Genomic DNA, 25568 nt, shown 5'->3' on the forward strand with positions numbered 1-25568 from the left:
AAGATTTGAAAACAGCCTAAGTGCCCATCAGCAGATGAATGGATTAGAAAACTGTGGGATGCCTACACAATGGAATTCGATGCTGCTGTAAAAAGGAAGAATTCTTACCATTTGCAACAGCATGGATGGAACTAGAGAGCATTATGCTAAGCGATATAAGTCAGAGAAAGATAAATATCATATGATCTCACTCACTTGTGGAATATAATGAACAACATAAACTGATTAACAAAAATAGAACCAGAGACATAGAAGCATCAAAGAGACTGTACAACCTATGAGGGAAGGCGGGGGTGAGGTTGGATAAGAGATCCACCAAAGGACTTGTATGCATGCGTATGAGGAAAACCAATGGACACAGAGAGTAGAGGAGTGAGCTCTTGTGCTTGGGGGTGAGGGTGGCTAGATGAGGTCAATGGGGGAAAAAGGAGACTCATGTAATACTTTAAACAGTAAAGAATTTAAATTAAAATAATAAAAAATTATGAATTCAGATCAACTTGAGAGGCCACTTATGACACAGAACATGATTTATTTGAGAAACGGAAGGTAAAGGAAAGGAAAGAGATAACATGAGAAAGGTAGGGAGAGAGACATGAAAGCATTTCACAAGCGAGATCTAAACATAAAATATAGAGGTAAAAAGCAAGAGCTCTGTGAGAAAAAAAAGCATATTCTGCTGCTCTTTATTCTGCTTGCTTCCCAGACTCTTCAGTTGCAGCTTCCACTAAATACTAATGTGGTCTGTATCTTTGCCCTCAGCTCAAAGAGAATGACAAAGCAGCAAAAACACTCAAAGTTACAGTATAGCCACAGATAAAAGTTTATGACATGAAAATCCACACCCTCCCCAACACAGACACTTTGGCAACACCTACTAGCGAAGCACAAGAATAGTGAATAGAAGGATCAAAGAAGGAAAAGACTGTTGAGCTAAAATAGGGGCGGGAGCCTTTCTTTGATTCCCTAATGAGATGTTTTAATGATTGCCAGTGTGTGTAGCGTTCAATTTTGCAGCAGAATGTTGGAGTGGAAGGAGAGGCTAGTTACTCAAGTGTCTCAATTTTCTTTTTTTCTTCTTCTTTTTTTTTATTATTGCTTAAAGTAATACAAAGGGTATTACATATGTGTCCATTCCCCCCCCCCGCCCTAGACAGTCCCCTAGCCTCCCCTATCCCCCAAGTGTCTCAATTTTCAATAGGACACAGCCCTTAGAAGTGAAAGTCACACATCGGATATAATCATAGATATTAATTTATAGGTTCTTCTGAAGATTAGAAAAGTCAAAGAAGTTGGACTCTGAATTCTACCCATTTTCAGGAAGATATGAAACATCCAATGAAATTCTGGTTTTTAGAATGGAAGTAACCTTGGATTCATTATACAAAACACAGACTGGAAAACTTGATGTTAATCTTAGACAGTGATTCTACAAATTGCTATTAAACGATAATTCATAATCCTAAGAAGAGTTAGCCCTGATCAGTGGGAATCAACATGGGTTTGCTGAGCAGTCACATAATATAAACTGCATTTGCCAATTTGATTACTTGAGTGATGGATCTGGGGAATGTAGCAACCTCATATTCCTGGAATAAATAGCACTTGGTTATGGTGTATGAACTTTTTAATGTATTGCTGGATCTGGTTTGAGGATTTTTACATCTATGTTCACCAGATATATTGGCCTATAATTTTCTTTGTTCACAGTGTCTTTATCTGGTTTTGGAATTAGGATAATGCTGGCCTCGTAAAATGATCTTGGGAGTCTTCCCTTCTCTTGAATTTTTTGGAATAGTTTAAGAAGTATAGGTGTTTGCTCTTCTTCAAATGTTTGGTAAAACTTACCTGTGAAGCCATCTGGTTGTGAGCTGTTTTTTTAAAAATTATTATTACTGCTTCAATTTCATTAGTTGTGATCTGTCTAGTCAGATTTTCTGATTCTTCCTGATTCAATTTTAGAAGTTTGTATGTTACTAGAAATTTATTATTTTTTTCCAGATTTTCCAACTTGTTAGCATATAGTTATTCATGATGTTTTCTTTTTGATTTCTTTGGTGTCAATAACTTGTCCTCTTTCATTTCTGATATTATTTATTTGGGTCCTCTCTTTTTTTCTTGATGAGGTTAATACAACCAGCTCTTGGTTTTATTAATCTTTTTTATTGTTTTTAAATTTTTCTATATTTTTATTTATTTTATAGCAGAAGGGAGAGGGAGAGAGAGATAGAAACATCAATGAGAGAGAATTATTGATTGGCTGCCTCCTGCATGTCCCCCACTGGGGATTGAGCCTACAACCCAGGCATGTGCCCTGACTGGGAATCGAACCATGACCTTCTGTTCATAGATTGACACTCAACCACTGAGCACACCAGCCAGGCTGTATTTTTTTTTTTACACTCCATTTTGTTTATTTATGTTCATATTTGTATTATTTTCTACTCACTTTGGAATTTGTTTGTTATTCTTTTTCTAGTCCCTTTAAGTGAAAGTTAGATTGTTTATTTGAGATTTTTTTTGTTTCTTGAGGTAGTCCTATAATGGTATGAATTTTCCTTTTAGAACTACTTTCTCTGTGTTTCATTGATTTGGGGTTGTTGTGTTCTCATTTTATTTGTTGAAAGGTTTGATTTCTTTCTTGATCTCATTGTTAACCTATTCACTGTTTAGTAACATGTTATTCAACTTCCATTTCTTTGTGTGTTTTTCAGCTTTTTCTTATGATTTATTTCTAGTTTCATACCATTGTGGCAAGAGAAGATGCTTGATATGATTTCAATCTTCTTAAATTTATTGAGACTTGATTTGTGGTCCTAACATGGTTTATCCTAGAAAATGTTCCATGTGCACTTGAAAAGAATATATACTCTGCTGCTTTGGAGTAAAATGCTCTAAAGATATCTATTAACTCCATCTGAAGTAGTGGGTCATTTATCGTAGCTGTGTCCTTGTTGATTTTCTGGCTGAAAGATCTATCCATTGATGTCAATGGGTTGTTAAAATCCCCTACTATGACTGTATTACTATAACTGTATGTCTATCTCTCTCTTTATGTCCACCAAGATTTCCTTGTATATTTAGGTGCCCCTATGTTGGGTGCATAAATGTTTGCAAGAGTTATATCTTTTTCTTGGATTGCTCCCTTTATCATTATGAAATGTCCTTATTTGTCTATTACTATAGCCTTTGTTTTAAGTCTATTCTGTCAGATATAAGTATTGATACCCCAGCTTTATTCTTCATTTTCATGAAACATCTTTTTCCATTCTTTTACTTTTAGTCTATGTGTATCTTTCATTCTGAGGTGAGTCTCTTATAATATTGCATTCTTATCCATTCAGCTACCCTATGTATTTTGAATGGAACACTTAAGCCACTTACATTTAAAGCAATTATTGATAGGTACATATTTATTGCCATTTTATTCTTTTAATTATGTTCTTCTGGGTTTTTCCTTCTCTTCTTCGTAAAGAAGACCCCTTAATATCTTTTGTAATACTGGTTTGGTGGTAATGCACTCATTTTGCTTTTTGCTTGTCTGGGAAGGTCTTTATTTCCCCCTTTAATTTTAAATGATAGCCTTCCTGGGTATAGTAGTCTTGGTTGACTATTTCATGACAATCCCTTATGGCCTGGAATATTTCTATTGAGAAATTAGCTCAATGAGTGGATAAAAAGGTTGTGAGAGATTATTCTATATATATCCTATTCTAATAAAAGACAAACATGCAAATTGACCATACTTTCGCTATGCCTTAAGCCATGCCCACCAGCCAATCAGGGTGACTATATGCAAATTAACCCAACCAAGATGGCGGCCAGCAGCCACAGAGCTGGAGCGAGCAGGAGGCTTGCTTGCTCTAGTGATGGAGGAAGCCAAGGCTCCCTGCTTGCCACCGCCTGGCTCTGAGCTCCACTGAAAGCAACAAAGTTTCAATTATAGAAGGTAAATAACCCCCAGATACCTGCTTTCAGCCAGCCGTGGCCACGGAGCTGGAGCGAACAGGAGTGGGTTGTCCTTGGCGATGGAGGAATCCAAGCTTTCCGCAGGCCTCCACTAAAGGCAACAAAGTTTCAATTATAGAAGGTAAATAAATCCCAGAATAAAGAAAAGAAAAAAAGGAGAGGTTGGGAGCTTGGCCAGCCTGAAAACAGCCCTCAGCCCCTCACCCAGAGTGGCCAGGCACCCCAGTGGGGCCCCCCCACCCTAAAGGGGGTGTGGCCAGCCTGAAAACAGCCATCAGTCCCTCACCCAGGCTGGCCAAACCTCCATGGGGTGAGGGTCCCCACTGGGGTGGACATCCTCCAAGGGGTCCCACACTGCAAGAGGGAATAGGCTGGGCAGAGGGACCCCCAGAGTGCACAAATTTTTGTGCACCGGGCCTCTAGTATATATAATAAAAGCCTAATATGCAAATTGTCCCCTCAGGTGGTCATTCAACCGGGAGACCAGGAGTTTGTCTATTCACTATGATGTGCACTGACCACCAGGGGGCAGTGCAGAGCATGGCAGGCGTCGGTGACATGGTGCTGGCAGTGGGCAGGAGTGGAGGCACTGCCTGCCCTGATGAGAGTGGGACCGCGGCGGGATGGTGGAGGAGGTGAGCGCCAGGCAAAGGTGGGTGTAAGCAGGAGCCTGATCACCCTGCAAATTGCCCTGCAGATGGCAAACAGTGGTGGGGGTGGTGGGGGGTGGGGCTGCTGCCTGGTTCCCAGGTGCCAAGGGAGCTGGGCGGGGGGCCTTTCCCTGATCGATCACCCTGCAGGTGGGATGGTGGAGCAGGTGAGGGGGTGGTGCTAGGCCAAGGCGGGGTGCCAGGTGGGGCTGTGGGGCTGCAAGGCTGGGGGCATGAGATGGGGCTGCAAGCCTAGGGGTGCAAGCTGGGGCCTGATCCCTGCAGGCCACCCTGAGGGACCCCACCCATGCATGAATTTGTGCACCAGGCCTCCAGTATATATAGGTATATATATTTCATTTTATATATACTTCATTGTGTGTGTGTGTATGTGTGTGTGTGTATGTGTGTGTGTATATATATATATATATATATATATATACACATATATACATATATATATATACATTTCATTATATATATTTTATTATATATGTGTATATATACAAGAAAATATCACTCAGCCTTAAAAAGAATGAAATCTTATCATTTGTGCAGTATGACCCAAGAGGGTATTATACAAATTGAAATTAGAGAAAGATAAACACCATATTATTTCACTTATGAATGAAATCTAAAGGACAAAATAGACAAAAAATAATTGAAACAGACTCAGAGACAGAGAGAGCAGACTGGTAGTTGCCAGAGGGGAGGGAATTTGGGGGACTGGGTGAAAGGGGTAAGGGGATTAAGATGTACAAATTAGTAGTTACAAAATAGTCACAGGGATATAAAGTACAGCATAGGCAATACAGTCAATAATATTGTGTTAGCTCTGTATCATGTCAACTGAGTACTGTAAATATTGTAGGGAACACGTTGCAAAGTATATGATTATCTAACCACTATGCTGTATACCTAAAACTAATCCAAAATAATATTAAATGTAAATTGAAAAATAAATAAAATTTCAAAATATAAGAACAAATGAAGTAAACCAAGTGGGGGAAGAGTTGTATTAGTTAGCTATTGCTAATAGATAAGTATTATTAGCTAGTTACCCCTAAACATAGCATTTTAAAACAACAAATATTATTATCTCATGTAGTATTTGAGGACCAAGAATATGGTTGTGGCCTGAGTTGCTATGGCTCAGTGTATCATGAGGTTGCAGTTAAACTGTCAGTAGGGGTGTAGTCATCTCAAGGGCCAGCTGGGGTTAGGGAATCTACTTCAAAAGTCACTCACATGATTGTCAACAGGCATCAGTTTCTGTGGGCTGTTGGATTGAAGGCCCCAGTTCCTTGCCATGTGGTTATCTTCCTGGGGAACCTTATGGCACAGCAGCTGGCTTCCTTCAGAAGACAAGGTCCAAATGGGAGTGAGAGAAAGCCAAGATGGAAGCCTTAGTCTTTTTTTGTAACCTAATCTCAGATATGGTATATCTTCACTTCTATTATATTCCATTTATTAGAAGTGAGTTACTAAGTACAGGCCACACTCAAGGGGAGGGGAATTAAACTCCACATCTTAAAATGAGGAAGTTCACAGAATTTGTGAGCATATTGTAAAAACTACAAGGGGGAATATAATTCTAGATGGAGGGAATCAGATATGCAAAAGCATAAAATCAAGAAAAAGAATTAAAATTGAATCCTCGGGGCTGTTTCTGTTTTTATTTAATTCAGTTGAGCTTATTATTAAGCACTGGTTGATGTGAAATTTCTGTAAATATCAAATAACCCACCAAAATCTTACCTGTCCTGTTTATTTAGACAAGGCAGCTGCTCTAGGGGATAAATAGAACCTGTAGTTCTCATAGTATTTTGTAAGATCTTGGAACAAAAGGGAAAATATAAAAAAAGATACTTTGTTTTAGTTGTAGGTGTATGCCTTTACAATAGCTTGGAAAGGTAGTCTGGATTAGAGGCTTATTGTCCTTGGTAATACCCCATTCTGCCACAGTCTTCCATCTTCTTACTAACTAAATGGTCGTAAGTTAGTTCTGTTTTATTGTCTGTTTTGAAAACGCTAGTTTGTTCCAGTGAGATTGGTATATTAGGGGAAAATATGAGTATGACATGAATTTTGCATTTGCTTGAACATGATTCCATCAGCAAAAAACACTCGATGAATGCAGAAAACTACACACAGCTGAACTGAGCTGTGTGGTACAACACAAAACACATACCTCAAACATCTACCAGCCACACCCATTCACATTCAATGTTACATTCCATTTGATTTCAGATAGCATTCCTCCCACCACTTCGCAATAACTCATAACCTGTTAGGCCCACATTCACAAGCACTTTAGATCTTTCAATGTAAAGTCCCATATTTATTTAGTACATACATATTTCTTAAACATTAACATGTGTAAAACTGTGCTGCCTTTTTTAAACATATCACTGATGTTTTTCTTATTGTTCCTTTAACCCCATTTCCCCCCAATAAGCCCCATGGTTTTCACTGTGCAATTTTGCATAGTGCAGTAATTTTAAAAGAATACATATGTTGTGTTACAGTGGAACTTACCTAGGACAGTGAATTTGGGTAAGAAATCAAGCAAGAAATCAAGTCAGTGAAGCTTCTGTGTTGCAGGAACAAAAAGAACAGAAAGAAGAGAAATATTCAAGTACGGTGGAGATGCTAATCTTTGGTGGAGGACCATTCAGAAATTTTATGTAAAAACTCCTTTCATGGATTTTCTCACTAACAGTTATTTATTATTCTGGTTCTAGGTCTCCTGCTTTTCTGACATTGAGCATCCTCTTCCATAGCAAGCAGTACTGTTCCTTTTAGGTATAAAGCAGTTAATGGGTAGTGAGACATTGTCAAAGAATTTGGACTTTATTATCTTGCTTCTCTCTGACCTTGAACAAGACTAGTAATTTCTGCCAATTTCATATCCCTTCTGAGAACACACCTTGAGACCTACCAGGGACTCTTGACTTTAGATCTGTAGCACCTGGTGCTGAGGTGGTCACAAGCAAGTTTGAAAGTGGTCTGGTGCATTTACAATGCAGAACCTTCTTCTCTTGCTACTGCGACTACATTCGACTCCATGGGAGGAGGCAGGGGTAAATTTAATTATATATTCCTCTTTCTCTTCCTTTTCCTCATTATTTGTTCTCTTCATCTTCATTGAAACAGTGCCACATAGTGGTTGAGGATTTGGCTCTGGGTCCACCACTTAATGGTGTGTGACATTGAGCCACTTACTAGTACTTAACTTCTCTGTACCTTTGTTCCCTCATCTTTAAAGTTGAGATTATAGCAGCACCTACCTCATAGGCTTGTTGTGATGAATGAATGAGATAATCCAGGAAAAGCACTTATTACTGGAATAGTTGCTTTACACACATGGTCAGAACAAAATACTTTAAGTCTGAGGAGACTGTATCCATTTAGGATCAGGTAGAAATAAAAATAAAAAAAAGTGATTCTATGCTATTACATTCTGTCAATGGGGAAATGTAGTTGTATTTATTCACAATGCTTCAGGGCTCAACTATTGCATAAATAAGGTACAATGTGATTATAGTTTCTATTTATAAAGCGTATAGGCATTGGCTTATTCCTTTCATTACCTATAGCTCTGACCCTTAAGGCTGAAACTCTCAAGGTAAAGATGCTTCTATATAACTTTGGTTGAAGATCAAATATTTAGGTTATACTACTCTAATAACAGAAACATATTTTAGGCTGAATAACCATTATATTAAATGAAATGTTAAATAAGACTGTAATCTAACCAAAGACAGCCTTATTCTGGAATATTTTCTAACAAATAAAAAAAGTAAGGTTTTTTTTGTTTTTTTTTTTAAAAGAGTAAGATAGCTCTGTATCTACTAAACATAGAAAATCTCCAAGGCATCTTGTTAAGGAGAAAAAGCAAGTGGAACTATATATTATATAATGTATATCAAATACCATACAGGGTGGGGATAAAGGAGGTTTACAGTTGTTCATATGAAAAATAATACGATAATTAATAAATAATAACACAAGAATAAGCCCTGTGTTTCGCTTACTCATAACTGTAAACCTACTTTTGCCCCATCCTTTGTATGACTTGATACTATTTCTGTAAAAGAAAAATCCCACAAAACAGCTTTGCAAATTTAAATATATACCTACAAGATGACTAGGAAATCCTTCTGGCAACTCAGCTTAACGTTATGGTTCACTCTTGACCATCCACATATGAATTGACTGTTTTGGGAATGGCACCGCCTCCTCTTCTCAAATAGTTTTCTGGGACTTAAACAGTTCTCTTCAACACTGGGGAGGCTACATTTAAGGAATACTTAATAGTTTCTCCTGTCATTATCTTACCTATTTCAGAAATTTTGGAGAGGTTGAGTGAGTTTCACCAGTGGCACAGTATAAAGAGTGCTAACTGTGCCCCAATATTCAATGATCGTTCAGGACTATTATTCCTACTGCCCCAACACTGTGCTTATACATATATCTCAATCCTTCTCTACTCTCTGGGTTCACCATCTTTTCTGTGTTCTCTAGTTTCTGAGTCTTTTCAGTCCAAGCTCCAACTTTGGTATCTGAGTTTAACTCCCTAGTTTTCAATTTTTCTTCTTCCCTAACTTGGTCTCAGAACCTTGTCTATTAATGTGTACTCGTAGTAAACAATTATAGAAGCTACTGGTAACATAGATCAACAATTTTCACCACAATGAATGGGGCTAGGTACCAGCCAACCTTCAAAATCTAGATCTTTTGCTGTACTCGCATATATTCTGTGTCCCATTTCCTGAGCCCTTCCCTAGGATGGATTTGATCCTTGAATCTGTGCAGAGGTCCCAATGAGTTTGTGTTTGGTTCATGCCCAGGCAGGGTTTACAGTCAAAAAATAAAATATGCATAAATTCTTCATCCTTAAGGGCCCATTGGTTCTATTTAAAGGTGATGTTTTCTCATTATCAACAAAGCTATAGTCTCACAGAACACTGATTTTTAAACTTTAAAAAATTGTGATAAAATTTACTGTTTGAACCATTTTAAGTGTACCATTCAGTGGCATTAAGTATATTCACACTGTTGTGCAACCATCACCACCATCCATGTCCAGTACTATTTTCCTCTTCCCAAACTGAAACTTTGTACCCATTAATCAATATCTCTCCATTTACCCTTCCCACCAGCCCCTGGCAACCAACATTCTACTTTCCATCTTTGTGAATTTGACTAGTATAGGTATCTTATATAAGTGAAAACTCACAGTATTTTTTTTCCTGTGACTGGCATACTTTATTTTGCATAATGTCTTCCAGGTTCATCCACGCAGTAATGTGTCCGAATTTCCTTCCTTTTAAAGACTGAGTAATATTCCATTGTATGTATATATCACATTTTGCCTATTCATTTATCATTGGCTATTGTGAATAATATTGCTATGAACATGGGTATAAATATCTGCTTTGATTATTTTTGGATATATATCCAGAAGTGGAATTTTTGATCATATGGTAATTTTATGTTTATTTTTTTTTAGGAACAACCATACCATTTTCACAATAGCTGCAACATTTTTTTTTAACATTTTTATATTCCCACCAGCAATGCACAAGTGTTCCAATTTCTTTACATCCTCACCAACACTTGTTATTGTTTATTTTTATAATACCCAACCTAATGGGTGTGAAGTGATATCTCATTGTGATTTCGATTTGAATTTACTAATGATTAGTGATGTTGACATCTTTTCCTGTGTTTATTGGCTATTTGTATATCTTTTTTTTTTTTTGAGAAATGTCTACTCAAGTCTTTTTTCCATGTTTTAATTGAGTTGTTTGGATTTTTTTTGTTAGATTTTTAAAATTCTGGGACCCTGTATTCAAATGAAGTATTTCAGAAAATTTTAATGTGTAAAATAGGTGTGCTTCAGGTACAGTTAGGAAAGAGATGGAGCCTACCTGTTTACTCTTTACTTCCATGCAACCCCTGAAAGTGTTCCTTGACACTTTGATGCTGTTTCTCAGCAATTAAAAAAAATTTCCACTGCCCCTTGGCATTTAGAAAGGAATCCATGCTTCAAAATATCCAAGGAGACATAGATATGCACGAAGACTCACCTCTCTGTTTTACCAACTTCAAATATTGGCCGCGACAAGAGAAATATGGTGGTTTTTTTCCGGAACATGTAAATGTTGTTTTGTCACTTAGTTCCCAAAGACACGCATAGCTATTGATCCTTCCACATATCAAGGGAAACTCATAAATTATTGGGGAAATGTCAACAAAAATGAAGAAAATGACAGAAACTTTTCCAAACCCAGAGAAATACATTATTTGCAAATTCATGTCCCCCACTATCAAGAAAATCCCCAGAGGCAAAAGGAATGTGTGAGAGCAAATAAGCCACTAATCATATTTCTATTTATCACGTTGCTCAATTCTGATTCAGACTTTAGACCTTGTTGAATCAGGAGAATTTTTTAAAGTGAGCATATATGAAGTTTAAAGGGTTTTTTTTTTGTTTGTTTGTTTGTTTTTAGTTCAAAAGTGAAGTTATGAGACTAGTCCTATTATTCTGGGAGCTAACATCTAGCCTTCATCCTAGAGGTTTAGGCTCATCTCTATTTTGAGAGTCCTACTCACTAATTTGAGTAAACCCAGCCCTGACAGCTGTTAGCCTGCTCTCTATGAGTCTGCTTCTTTTTTAAAATATATTTTTTATTGCTTTTAGAGATGAAAAGAGGGAGAGAGAGAAAAACATCAATGATGAGAGAGAATCATTGATCATCTGCCTTCTGCAAACCTCCCATCTTGGTTCATAGGTCGACACTCAACCACTGAGCCATGCTGGCTGCGCTATGAGTCTGTTTCTATTTTGCTTGTTAGTTCATTAGATTCCACATATGAGTGAAATTATATGGTACTTGTCTCTCTCTGACTGGCTTATTTCACTGAGCATAATGCTCTCCAGGTCCATCCATGCAAAAGGTAAGATTTCCTTCATTTTGTGGCTGAGTAGTATTCCATTATATAAATGTGCTACAGCTTTTTATCAACTCATCTTCTGATGGACAGTTGGGCTGCTTCCAAATCTTGGCTATTATAAATAATGATGCAATGAACATAGGGGCACATTAGTGTTTTGGGTTTCTTTGGATAAATAGTCTATTCAACAAATGGTGTTGGAAAGTTTGGACAAATACGTGCAAAAAAATGAACCTGGACCACCTTCTTACACCATTCACAAGAATAAGCTCAAATTGGATTAAAGAATTAAATATTAGTCTTGAAACCATAAAAATCCTAGAAGAAAACATAGGCAGTAAAGTCTCAGGCATTTCTTGTAGCAATATTTTTTTCTGATATATCTCCTTGGGCAAGGGAAACAAAAGAAAAAAATAAACAAATGGGACTACATCAAACTAAAAAGTTTTTGCACAGCAAAGGAAACCATCAACAAAATGAAAAGACAACTCACTGAATGGGAGAACATATTTACTAATGATACATCTAATAAGGGAATAATAACCAAAATTTATAAAAAAACATAAAACTCAACACCAAAAAAACCCCACACAACTACATCAAACAATCAATTAAAAATGGGCAAAGGACCTGAATAGACACTTCTCAAAAGAGGACATACAGGTGCCAATAGACATATGAAAAGATGCTCAACATCACTAGTCATCAGAGATGCAAATTAAAACTACAATGAGGTATCACCTCACACCTGTCAGAATGGCTGTCAACACCTTGAATCCTAAACCAGCAGATATTTAAGAAAAAGGAGCAAGGCAGACGGAAAATGAAAATAGCCCTTTTATTCCCACCTGATATTAGAAAATCTAGCTTATATTTGTGGATAAGTGAGCTTCCTAATAGTGCATTCCAGACTTATCCACCCAGAGGCAGCACTAGACCATCACATTGCCCTTTTCCTCCCCATGAATATTTATATTCCTGTAAAACTTTCCTCATGGAAGAGCAGAGCAGGACATACACTCTCTGTCATGAGATGAACTCCCAAGAGCAAGAGTAGATAAAGGGGCTGGGACAAATGGCTTTTACTGATCATTTAGGTGGTCCCATCTTCCTGGGAAGAAGTGAGGAGGTGGAGTCATGGAAAGCAACATGAGGAGTGAGGAAATGTGTTCTCTGCTTTTCATAGTCATCAGATAAGACTGATTAATATCCTATTGTGGTGATAATACATGGTCATCATTCAGGGTCTTTCAAGGGGTGGGGTAAATTATGAAGGAATTAAACAATACTTAGAGATGAAGAAAGCCAAGAGGGATGGCTCTTGGGAAAATTGCTTAGTCGCTGATGTGATTTTATGTCCTACCACAGTTCTTTTAGCATCTGCTCCACCTCCCTCACTTTAGATGCCAGGACCTCCTTCAGATTTACATTCCATTGGAAGTACCCAAATGCTCTGGCTCTATCAAGATCAGTCCCCCACCCAGTCGCCCTGACTCAGTAGTTGAGCATTGACCTATGAACCAGGAGGTCATGATTTGAATCCTGGTCAGGGCATATGCCTGGGTTGCGGGCTCAATCTCCAGCGTGGGGCATGCAGGAGGCAACTGATCAATGATTCTCATCAGTGATGTTTCTAACTCTTTCTCCCTCTCCCTTCCTCTCTGAAATCAATCCCTTATAATAAAAGCCTAATATGCTAAGTTTCTGGTGACTGGTCAACTGTCAACCAATCAAAGTGTAATATGCTAATGATATGCTAAGACTGCTCAACTCCTCGCTATGACATGCACTGACCGCCAGGGGGCAGACGCTCTGACAGGTAGGTTAGCTTGCTGCTGGGGTCCAGCAGATCCGGACTGAGCAAGATGGGATGGACACTCAGGCTGCAATCGGGACTGGAGGAGATGGGGCCAGACACGCTCTGGATCCCTCCCATGGTCCCTCCCGGGCCCTGATCATGCACTGGTGGGGTCCCTCAGCCTGACCTGTGCCCTCTTGCAATCCAGGACCTCTCGGGGGATGTCGGAGAGCTAGTTTCGGGCCCCATCTCGCAGGCCACTCCCCTTGGGAGGGTGCCAGATGCAGGGCTCACAGCTGGCGAGCACTGCTGCTGCTGCTGCTGTTGCTGCTACTGCTACAGCAGCATGAGCCTCTCCCAATTGGGACTGATTGGGCACGAGCCTGTGGAAGGCGCAGTGGGGCCAGGATGAGCGGGAGCGGCAGATAGGAGCTGCAGGTGGTGTTGGACTGCGGGTTTCAGCCTGATCCCCGCAGGCCACCCTGAAGAACCCCACCCATCCACAAATTCGTGCACTGGGCCTCTAGTAAAAATATATTTTAAAATAAAAGATCAGTCCCCCTTCCTGATAAAACAACATATGAATACTCCTATTTTGGGGTGATTGATACCTTTTTACAAGCACCTGTCTGTTAAAAGAATGAATTTTGATACTATATGGCAAGATGATGAGGAATTATCTACATAGACAACCACCTCTTAGTGAGGCTGACCCTGGTTTGTACTTAAACTTGTCTGTATTAATTGTTCTATTCCCTGAGGTAGTACCTTTGATTTATAAAGCAGACATCAGCCAGGATCCCTGGACAATTCCATTTTCTTGGGAAAAACCATTTCTTGTTTGGAAAGCTTGCACTGTCCCACAGCCAAGAGAATTCAGATTTGGGTTTTTGGAGAATTTACTGAGGATGAAAAAACCTCCTGGAAGAGATTATAAATTGAGAAATAAGATGGCATTCAGTATTGTCAATTTCACTGGGATGAACATATGACTTAGCCTTTTGTTTTATATAAAAAAGCTTCACCAGTGTCTTATTGAAATGTAAAAATCTATAGCAGCCAGATGCCCTAGCCAGGATCTTCTGCTCTTCTGGAAAGATCATCTTACATCTAAAAGATTTTATCACTCCTTATAGGCATCAGGGTGTTCAGAAATAATCATGGAAAATCAAATATTCTCAGGAAGAGAAGGTCCTGATTTTGTTTTGTGTTCAGCCTTTTTATGTTTATCAGTTCTGAGAAGCACAGAGATATTTTTGCACATTTCTGACAACACCTGTGCTTGCCATCTCATGCATTATTTCTTATCAAATGAATTTGACTACAGCACAATGTGACATTTACTCTTGGCCCCACCATGACAGAAGATTATGGTCTTTTACACAGTTACCTGGTGTCCAGAGATATTTGCTTATGTGTGTGTTTGTGTTGGGGTATAGTGGGCTTGGATGAATGGAGGGAGGGAGCTGGGGTGTTTGGAATAATAACAGTTGTTTGGTTTTGTTCTTTTTTTCAAAATAGCATTTTCAAATAGCTTAACTTGAAAGTCAATTTCTGGAATACCTGATAAAATCTGTTCTTCCAAGCCAAACCCAACCAGTCAGTCCTGGATCTACACCAGATAGAATAAGGGTCTGTCTACAGAATGTGGATGGAGCCAAAATAAAAGTAGCCTCCAAATCTCTTTCTTTGGGCCACATCCCTTTTGTTTTTGTTATTCTTCAAGACAAGTATTTCAAGTATCTTATTAAAATGCATATGCATTATCAGATGGGATAACATTAAATTATCATCAGCAGGTTATGAGGTGATTCAACAGATTATGCAAGCAGACATGGCCTTGAGGATAAATGAGATGTTTTCATTGGAAGTGGCAATGGAATGCTCTGGAAGCTAATTATAATTAATACTACCACTGCAATCACTGCTATGTCATACCATCATCATTTATTGGATTGTTAGTCTGTGCCTGGTGTTTTACAGACATCACTACATTTCCCACAATCCTTGTGAAGTGGATACCACTATTATCTCAATTGTACATTTGAGAAAACTGAGGCTTAGGAAAAGGCAAAGTAATTTCACAGCGTTTCTCAGATAGAAGATGTGAACTCAGGGTTCTAACTCAAATCAAGCAGGAAGCAAGTATAGTCCACCCTTGAACAAAAGAAAATGTCGGGGGTTAGAGGCTCTGACCTCCACATAGTCGAAATCCATATATGAGCTAAATCGGTTTGATTTGTGCAGGTCCAATTACAGGTGGATTTTTTTCAATACATAAATACAGAAGGCCTTTGTATCTGTGGGTTTCACATCGGCAGATTCAATCAAAGATGGGTAAAAAAACAGTATTTTCTCACTCTGGTCAGGTGCTCAGTTGGTTGGAGCATCATCCTGTACACCTAAAGGTTGTGAGTTCAATTCCTGGTCAGGGCACATACCTAAATTGTAGGTTCAATCCCCGGTCAGTACTTTCTCTCAGAGGTTGAAAACGTGAGAATACTAATCTTGATTCGCCATTGGTTGAATCTGCAGATGCAAAGGTGGTGACTGTAGAGTCCCAAATTATATGTGGGTTTTGACTGCATGGGGTTAGTTGCCCCCACACATTGTTCAGGATCAACTGTACTACCATGGGAGACAATTTGGTCAGAAAATGGAACAAATATTGCCTGGTTGAACATTTTGCTCAGGTATGGTTCAATTTCTAGTTATGAGTGGGAAAACATGAACAAGCTGAAGAATTAAAATGCTACAAGTCTCACTAATTTTGGAGAGGAGGGATGGGCTCAGGATTCACAGATCCCAGCGTGGTTTGGGCGCCTACACTAGAAAATCTTGTCAATTGTGGGAAAACATCAATATGATGATGCAAATTTAGAATTGCATTGTCAAGATCTTAAATCTATGTTGTAGCAGCTCCCTACTTTATACAAAACTAGAGGCCTGGTGCATGAAATTTGTTCATGGGGGAGGGGGTCCTTCAGCCCAGCCTGCACCCTCTCACAATCTGGGACTGCTAGTTCCTAACCGCTCACCTACTTGCCTGCCTGATCACCCCTAACCACTCTGTCTGCCTGCCTGATCGCCCCTAGCCACCTCTGCCTGCCTGATCACCCCTAACTGCCTCTGCCTTGGCCCCCACTGCCACAGCTTCGTCTGGAAGGACATCTGGAATGATGTCCAGAAGGTTGTTCAGCTGTCCAGTATAGTTAGCATATTATGCTTTTATTATAGATAGAGGCCTGGTGCACAAAAAATTGTGCACTCAGGGGGGTCCCTCAGCCCGGCCTGTGCCCTCTTGCAGTCTGGGACCCCTTGGGGGATGTCCACCTGCTGGCTTAGGCCCACTCCCCAGGGGGATCAGGCCTAAACTGGCAGTAAGGCATCCCTCTGGCAGCCTGGGATCCCTTGGGGGATGTCCACTTGCCAACAGGGAGCAGGCCTAAGCTGCAGTCAGACATCCTTAGCACTGCTGAGGAGGGAGGAGAGGCTCCCACCTCCGCCGCTGTGCTGGCAGCTGGCAGCCTGGCTTGTGGCTGAGCAGAGCTCCCCCTGTGAGAGTGCACTGACCACCAGGGGGCATATCCTACATTAAGCGTCTGCCCCCTGGTGGTCAGTGTGTGTCATAGTGATCAGTTCATTCCCAGTCGTTCTGCTGTTAGGGTCAATTTGCATATTACCCTTTTATTATATAGGACTAGTGGCCCGGTGCACAAAAATTTGTGCACTTGGGGGGGAGTGTCCCTCAGCCCAGCCTGCACCCTCTCCAACCTGGGACCCCTGGAAGGATGTCCTACTGCCGGTTTACAGGGATTGGGCCTAAACTGGCAATCGGACATCCCTCTCACAATCTGGGACTGATTGTGCTAATATTATTTTTATTTTATAGAGAAGAAAAGTAAGACTCAGTGGTATGAAGTTATTTGCTTAAGGTCACACATGTACATATAGTAGAATTGAAATTTGAAATCTGGCTTTCAAGGAAGGAGTTGAGTCTTATCACACTAATACATAATCTCATAATCTTGGATTTAATAAGATGGGGAGAAATATTTTTCATTCAATCATTAATTCAATTCCTTTCTCCAAGTCATTCAGGTCAAAACTATTGGAGTCATCCTGGACTTTTACATCCACATCCAGTCTATCAGCAAATCCTTCAAAATATAGTATATCCATAATTAACCACTTCTCCCCACATTCACTATCACCACTTTAGTCTTGGCCACAATCTTTCATTTGAATACTGAAACATCTACTTATTTTTGCTCTTGTCTTCTATGGCAGACACCACTAGCTGTCCATCAAAACTCATTTGACTCTTCTTATATAGCCAAAGAAATACAACTGAATGTACAGCTGTCTTGCTGGACTACATATCCCAACATTGCTTGTAGATAGGTGTGGCCAAGAGACTAAGTTTTCATCAATAGAATGTTAGCAGAAGTGACATGTGCCATTTCTGAGTCAGGGGTTTGTGACATTTGGGCTTCCTCTATACTCCCATCATCTTTTTCTGTATGCTGAAATCTGGATATCTGGGATTCCAGTAGCCCTCTATCTCACTCAGTCTCAATTAACAATGTTTTTTACAGCCAGAAGTTACCCAGATTTCTCTTCCTGGCACTGGAACCCTGGGCTTGGGGTCCTGGTGTGGGGCTGGGACTCTTCACTCCTTAGGAGGGACCTCTGCAAGCCAAGATATCCTTCATGATTTTTATCTGCCACATGTGGGTTTGAGACCAGCCCTTTCTGTGTCTCTGCCCTCCTACCAGTCTTGATATGGCTTCTTTAAATCCCTAGGTGTAGGACTTTTATTCAGCTAGATTTCAGGTGGTTCTGAATGATAGTTTTCCATAGTTTAGTTGTAATTTTGGTAAGATAGTGCTTCTCAAATTTTAATGCTCATATGAATCATCTGGGTATCTTGTTAAAATGCAAATTCTGATTTAGTAAGCTTGGGGTGGGCCTGGTGTTCTGCATTGCTTACAAATTCCCAGGCAATGCTGATTCTCCTGGTCGATCAACCACACATTGAGTACAAAGGCTTTAAGCTAAAAAAGGGTAGTGGGAGTAGCTAGCCAGGTGATTGCTGTTTTATGGGGGGTCTCTTGCTTCTTTGCTACAGAGAAACTTCCTTACCTGAGGCCCAAGAGTTGGCTGCTTAATTTTCAAGCTCTACCAACACCCATACATGTTCTAATTTTTAAAAGACACCAAATCAATTAAGATACACATTTTTACAACTATAAAGTTCATGGATGTAATTTTTTTTTAGATGGATGGAATAATGTTCCTGCCTTTGTTTAATTAAAAAATGAGACAAGGGAGTTCTGGAGGTGACAGATGCCAGAAAGTTCTACAAAGAACCTGGATGAAAGATTTTTTGTTGAATGGATTAGTCTTCCAGTCTACCACAGACTGGGTGACTTAACAGACCTTTATTTCTCACAGTTCTGGAGGCTGGCAAATCTGGGATCAAGGTATCATCAGCAAGACAGGTTTCATTCTAAGGCCTATTCTTTTGGCTTATGTTGTCAGTCTTCTTACTGTGTTCTCACAGGGCCTCTTTCTTTGTGTTTGGGTGGGGAGAGTGGGAAGAGAGAAAGCCAAAGTCCTGTGGTGCCTCCTTTTATAAGGACACTAATCCTATCTGATCAGGTCCCCATCCTTATAACCCAATATAACCTTAATTACTTCTTTAAAAATCCTATCTCCAAAAATGGCTGCATGGGGTTCCAACATATGATCTGGGGGAAACACAAACATTTAGCTCATAACAACGAACAAAGACCTGGGTAAAGTACATCTCTTCATTTAGGACACCTGTGTTAGGTAATTTGTTGGAGGAAGATAATGTTTTCTTGTCCTTTCAAGAATTCTAAAATTCCCATCATCACATAATTCTCTTGCCTTATTGCATTTAGATGCCAGAAGTTTCCCATGACAATTGAAATGCCCGGGCATTAGAAAAAGAATAACTATTTACTTTTAATAATCATGAATGGGGCTTTTAACTTTAGGGCTTCTTATTTAGACTTCAGGGGATCTCTGAACTCCCAAAATTTAATGAAAGATTTATGTATGCATATATGTACATGTTGTCTGTGAATGTTTTTTCCTGGGGGGAGAGTTCATAGCTTACTTTGAATCTTCAGATGGATCCTGCAATTCTCCTAAGGCACAGAATCTACTTAGATATGAGGAGACAGAGCTTAGGACAGGAGATTTTGAATGGTGGAGAAAAATGTACACACTTTATTCCCGTATGTTTTTTAAAATATATTTTTTTATTGATTTTAGAGAGGAAAGGAGAGGGAGAGATGGAAACACCAGTGATGAGAGAAAATCATTGATCGGCTGCCTCCTGCACATCCCCCACCGGGGATTGAGCCCACAACCCAGGCATGTGCCCTTGGCCAGAATCAAACCTGGGACCCTTCAGTCCACAGGCTTATGCTCTATCCACTGAGCAAAACCAGCTAGGGCCATTCCAGTATGTTATGTGTGGCTATTTCCCTCCATCAAATTGTGTCTTCCTTGAGGGAAAGTCATACTTATCTCTGTGTATCCCTGAATCCCAGAATTGTGTCTAGCGCTGAAAAAGTATTCAATATAAGACTTGAAGTAAAGAATGAAACTAGGTCACAGGGGCACTGGGGAAGCAGGGTAAGATGGGAGGAGGAGATATTGAGGCACAGATACGGTTCTAGGTATCTAAGCCTCTGCCTAGGTGGGCATAGATGGAGAAGACAGAGGTTCAAGGATATCTAGAAAACTTTAGTTAGTTGATACTTTTTACAGGGCTCAATTCCATATACACATTCTTTTCTGGGGTCATTTTCGATTGGAGTTAAAATCTAAGTCTAACATCTCAGCTCTTTTCTTCTTGTTTCCTAGTTAAGATGTGCTGTTCAATCAATAAAAATGAATAATTTAAATTCAATATCCCTCTGTCACTATCAATAATACTTTTGTGAGTGATGTAGTACTATGGTAATTCAATTTGTTAGTCACTGCCACACTTTTACATGACAGTCTGCTGAAGTTGTAAACTTAATTTACTCTAGGCACTTGACACAAGTAACATTGATGGGTTTTATCTTTAAAGGTATTGATTTCCCCCCTAAAAATATCTCCTCTGTATTTGTGTTTATTGAGTAAATAGGCACCTGTCTGGTTCAAGAAAACTTTTTTAAGCTAAGGAAGCTTCCCACTTGGTTTTAAGCAGAACTTTGTTGAACAATTTAGAATCAGAACCTTAAGGTTGAGAAAGACCTGGGATGTTGTGTTGTCCTTTCTGTTTATTTAATTCCAGGGACAGCTTTTTATCAACTAGGGCACAGAGTCTACTTCTCAATAGCTCTCACAGAAACTTCTCTCCCTACCAGTGGTCGGCAAACTACAGCTCGCAAGCCACATGCGGCTCTTTGGCCCCTTGAGTGTGGCTCTTCCTAAGCCTTAGGAGTACCCTATTAAGTTAATAACAATGTACCTACCTATATTGTTTAAGTTTAAAAAATTTGGCTCTCAAAAGAAATTTCAATCATTGTACTGTTGATATTTGGTTCTGTTGACTAATGAGTTTGCTGACCACTGCTCTATCATAGAGCATCGGCCTGCAGACCCAATGGTCCCGAGTTTGATTCCAGTCAAGGGCATGTACTTCAGTTGCAGGCTCCTACCTTGCCCTGGGTCCTTGTTGGGGCGTGTGCAGGAGGTAACCAATCAATGTGTTTCTCTCACATCATTATTTCTGTCTTTCCCTCTCTCTCTAAAATCAATGGAAAAATATCCTTGGGTGAGAGGATTAACAAAGAAAAGCAACAACAGCAAAAGAAACATCACAGTGGAGACAAAACTGACTATTCTGAGTGACACATTGTAAATCTATTCACCAGCTGCTTGCCAGTCCTTTCATATATAGGGTGTCCCTAAACAATGTATAGACACAATTTGAATAATTATAAAGGCAGTGTTTCTGAAAATACATTTCATTTTCAAAATTGAGCTATCAGGTGTTAAAGTGTATATACATTTTTGGGGGAATACCCTGTATTTATCCTGTATATTACCAATACTCACATAAGAAGGAAAATTTCTGAAGAAAAATGTATTTATGAAGAATATACTCTTGAATACATTTTAAGTACATTTAATGTATTTTTTAAAATTGTTTGCTAATCCTCACCTGAGGATATTTTTCCATTTTGATTTTTAGAGAGAGTGAAATGGAGGAGGAGAGACACAGAGGAAGAAACACCAATGTGAGAGAGACACATCTATTGGTTGCCTCCTGCATGCGCCCTGACCAGTATCGGGATTGAGCCTGCAACTGAGGTACTATGTGCCATTTACTGGAATAGAATCTGGGACTCTTCAGTGCTTGGGCTGATGCTCTATCCTCTGAGCCAAACTGGGTAGGGCTGCATTTTGACTATATACCTGAATACACAGGGTAGGGCAAAAGTAGGTTTACATATGGAAAATACAGTTATTAATCCTATCTAATAATAGACAAACATGGTTAATAACCGTACCTCTGTCACACTTCCTATTGGCTAATCAGGGCGATATGCAAATTAACTGCCAACCAAGATGGCGGCCGGCAGCCAGGCAGCTGAAGCGAACAGGAGGCTTGCTTGCTCCAGTGATGGAGGAAGCCAAGGTTCCCTGCCTGCTGCTGCCCGCCTCTGAGCTTGCACTCTGAGAAACAATGTTGCAAATATAGAAGCTAAACAGGCTCCAGAAACCTGCTTTCAGCCAGCCGGGCTTCAGCCAGCAGGATCGCAACAGTGTTTCAATTATAGAACCCAAACAAACCCAGATCCATGCTTTCAGCAGCCGAAGTCTCAGAGCTGGAGCCGAGCCTCAGAGCTAAAGCCGACTCTCAGCTACAGTGACAGCCATAGAAGGTAAATAAATCCCAGAATAAAAAAAAAAGAAAGAAAAAAAGGAGAGGTTGGGAGCTTCAGTACCCGCCAGCCTGAAAACGGCACTCAGTCCCTCACCCAGACTGGCCAGGCACCCTAGTGGGGACCCCCACCCTGAAGCAACAAGATGGCGGCTAATTTGCATACTGAAGGCGGCCAGCAGCCGGCAAGGCTGTCTGTGGTCCGGGACCTAGATCTGTGACCCTGCCAGGCGAGGGACCCGGATCTGTGACTCTGCTGGGTGGGGGGCAGCGTTTGAGGCTGTTGGAGGTCTGGGACCTGGATCCGTGACCTGGCGGGGGCGGGGGGCAGAGCTGGAGGCTGTCCATGGTCCCGGGACCTGGATCTGTGACCCTGCCGGGTGGGGGGCAGTGCTTGAGGCTGTCCGCGGTCCCGGGACCCAGATCTGTGATCCTGCCGGGTGGGGGGCAGTGCTTGAGGCTGTCAACGGGACCAAGACACAGATCTGTGATCCTGCTGGGCAGGGGGCAGCACTTGAGGCTGTCCACGGGACCCGGATCCGTGACCCTTCTCAGCGGGGCGGCAGCTCGCACAGGGGCGGATCGGCAGGGGTTGGGCAGGGCAGGATGCCTGGCTTCGGCCCAGCCCCACTCACTCTGGGCAGGTGAGCAGCGCAGAGAGCCTCTGCACAGGGGAGGCAGGCCTTCGGAGGGCAGCCTGTACTCCCCACATGGCGGTGGTGACAGCTGTGAGCGCGCCAAGCGGAGCCTGCAGGCTGAGCTGAAGTAGCGCCTGCAGGCCATCAGTGCCCAGGAGTGGCTGCGCAAGATCTGCCTCCTGGCTCAGAAGGTGCAGGATCGCAGGGACAGCCACCGTGGTGGGCCAGACTGACGTCCTCCTGGCCGCACCACGGGGGTTTGTGGATCTGCAAAGCCAGAGGCCTCTGGTGTGCACATCCCCCCTGGCATGTGAACATCCCCCAGCACACTGTCACCCTCCCACGCCTGCAACAGTTGTAAACCAAGGCGTGCACAAGTTCCCCCCGCCTCTCCACCGCACTTCCATCAACCCAGCATGCCTAACACCCCCACAGGATGTGCACACATCCCCTCTGATGCGCTCACGTCCTTTGGAGAGTGTCTGGGTGTTCTGGGTGCTAAGGGTGGGTGCCTGTGAGATGACAGTGAGAGGGCGGAGTGGTGATGCCCTGTTCCCATGGAGGCCAGTGCAGCTACAAGATCACCTCTGGGGGGTTAATGCAGGTGCTGCAGCAGGAGCAGGTGCAGACAGACACACCTGGTGGGTGCGGGCAGCCCTCGCTGAGGTGCCTTCGGTCAGCGTTCAAGATTAAGAACCCAGAGGTGGAGAGGAATTCCGTCTTCTCAGTGAAACAGTGGGATAGTCGGGGCGACTATAGAGGAGGAATGTGCACTTTGGGTGCCAGCACCCATGAGCAAAGGCTGCCCTGACTGAGCCTCGCTTGCTTGGGGCCTAGCTCACTCCTGCCGGGCAGTGGGTGACAGGACGTGCTTTTCCCAATTAATGAGAGAAAACGTTGATTCTCCTGCTGCCCATGAAGGTGGAAAGTGAAGTGGGGAGACTGTGGAGAGTGAGCGAGGTTCCCTGTCTGGGGTTTCCAAATCTGCTGTTGGTTTCTTTCACTGCTGACTAGAGATATATAGGGTGTCCCCCCAAAATGTATACACACTTTGAATACCTACTAATTCCAATGGTTTTAAGCATAAGAAAGAAACAACAATGGAGCTGTTATCTGTTAAAAGTGTGGGCACAAACAGGTAGTTGGACATTCCCTGAGGGGTCTCAGATTGGAGAGGGTGAAGGCCACACTGAGGGGCCCCTTCCCCCCCCCCCTACCCCAGTGCACGAATTTCGTGCACCGGGCTACTAGTAAATAATAATACAAAATAAACTGTTTTGCGTACTCACAACTGTAAACCTACTTTTGCCCCACCCTGTACTTTTGGATATATTCTTCTTCTTTTTTAAAATCCACACCAGAGGATGTGTTTTTATTGAATTTGAGAGAGAGAGAGAGAGAGAGAGAGAGAGAGAGAGAGAGAGAGAGAGAGAGACATCATTTGGTTGCCTCTGGTACACTCCCCAACAGGGGATTGAACTTGCAACCTAGGTATTTGCCCTGATCAGGAATTGAACTCACAAATGTTTTATGAATGGCATGACACTGCAACCAACTAATCCACCTGTCCAGGGCTTAAATATGTTCTTGAATAAACTCTTAAATATATTCTTCAATATATTTTAATATAGTAAATATATTTAAAATATGTTCATAAATGTATTTTGAATACATTCTTGATTATGCTCTTAAATATTAAGAATGTTTGTGAATATAACCATATTAAGATAATCTTGAAAAGTATTTATGAATTATTTTTATACAGTAGCATACCTTATACCAGCTGTGGGCAAACTACGGCCTGCGGGCCGGATCCGGCCCATTTGAAATGAATAAAACTAAAAAAAAAAAGGACCGTACCCTTTTATGTAATGATGTTTACTTTGAATTTATATTAGTTCACACAAACACTCCATCCATGCTTTTGTTCCGGCCCTCCGGTCCAGTTTAAGAACCCATTGTGGCCCTCGAGTCAAAAAATTTGCCCACCCCTGCCTTATACCCTCAATCTTACTCTCTCGTCCTGCCTCTCATTCTCCAACTGTAACAGTAGGGAGCAAAGGCAGAAATGAACCAACCATTCCTCAAAATGCTGTTATGAATACAAAATGAAAACCAAAAGTGAATAGGTAAAAAAAAGCAGAGAATTTAAGTCAAGTGTCCAGTCAGCAAGTTGACCATAAGGACCACAATTTTGGTGATTTAGCTTAGACTTACATGGGGGAGGACTGTATGTGTGGCTGGGAAATACATTGTGTCCTCTTGTGCTGTTGTTGGAGAACTTATCTCCTCCTGCCTGTGTCCTCTGTGCCCCAGGTGAATTTCTTGCTGTTGTCAATGGATAAACACTAAACAGTCCCACTAAAGTATGATTGTTCACATTGTATCTAAAATAAAAATGGTAATTGAATATTTGCTTAAGAAATTACTCTATGAGTAAATTACATTTTAGCATAAACATCATGATAATCACTTTTGCTTGTTGGAAACTTGTTTATTATTTATTTTATTTAGCTTTATTTTTGCTTGTTTTACTTTTTTCCCACCTTATTGAGGATACATGAGAAATCTGGGAAAGTAATGTCTAGTTGAATGAAATATGAGAGGTTACTCTCTTGCTGTGGTCCTCATTT

The sequence above is a fragment of the Myotis myotis genome, unplaced genomic scaffold (assembly GCF_014108235.1).
Source record: "Myotis myotis isolate mMyoMyo1 unplaced genomic scaffold, mMyoMyo1.p scaffold_m19_p_4, whole genome shotgun sequence".
Lineage (NCBI taxonomy): Eukaryota > Metazoa > Chordata > Mammalia > Chiroptera > Vespertilionidae > Myotis > Myotis myotis.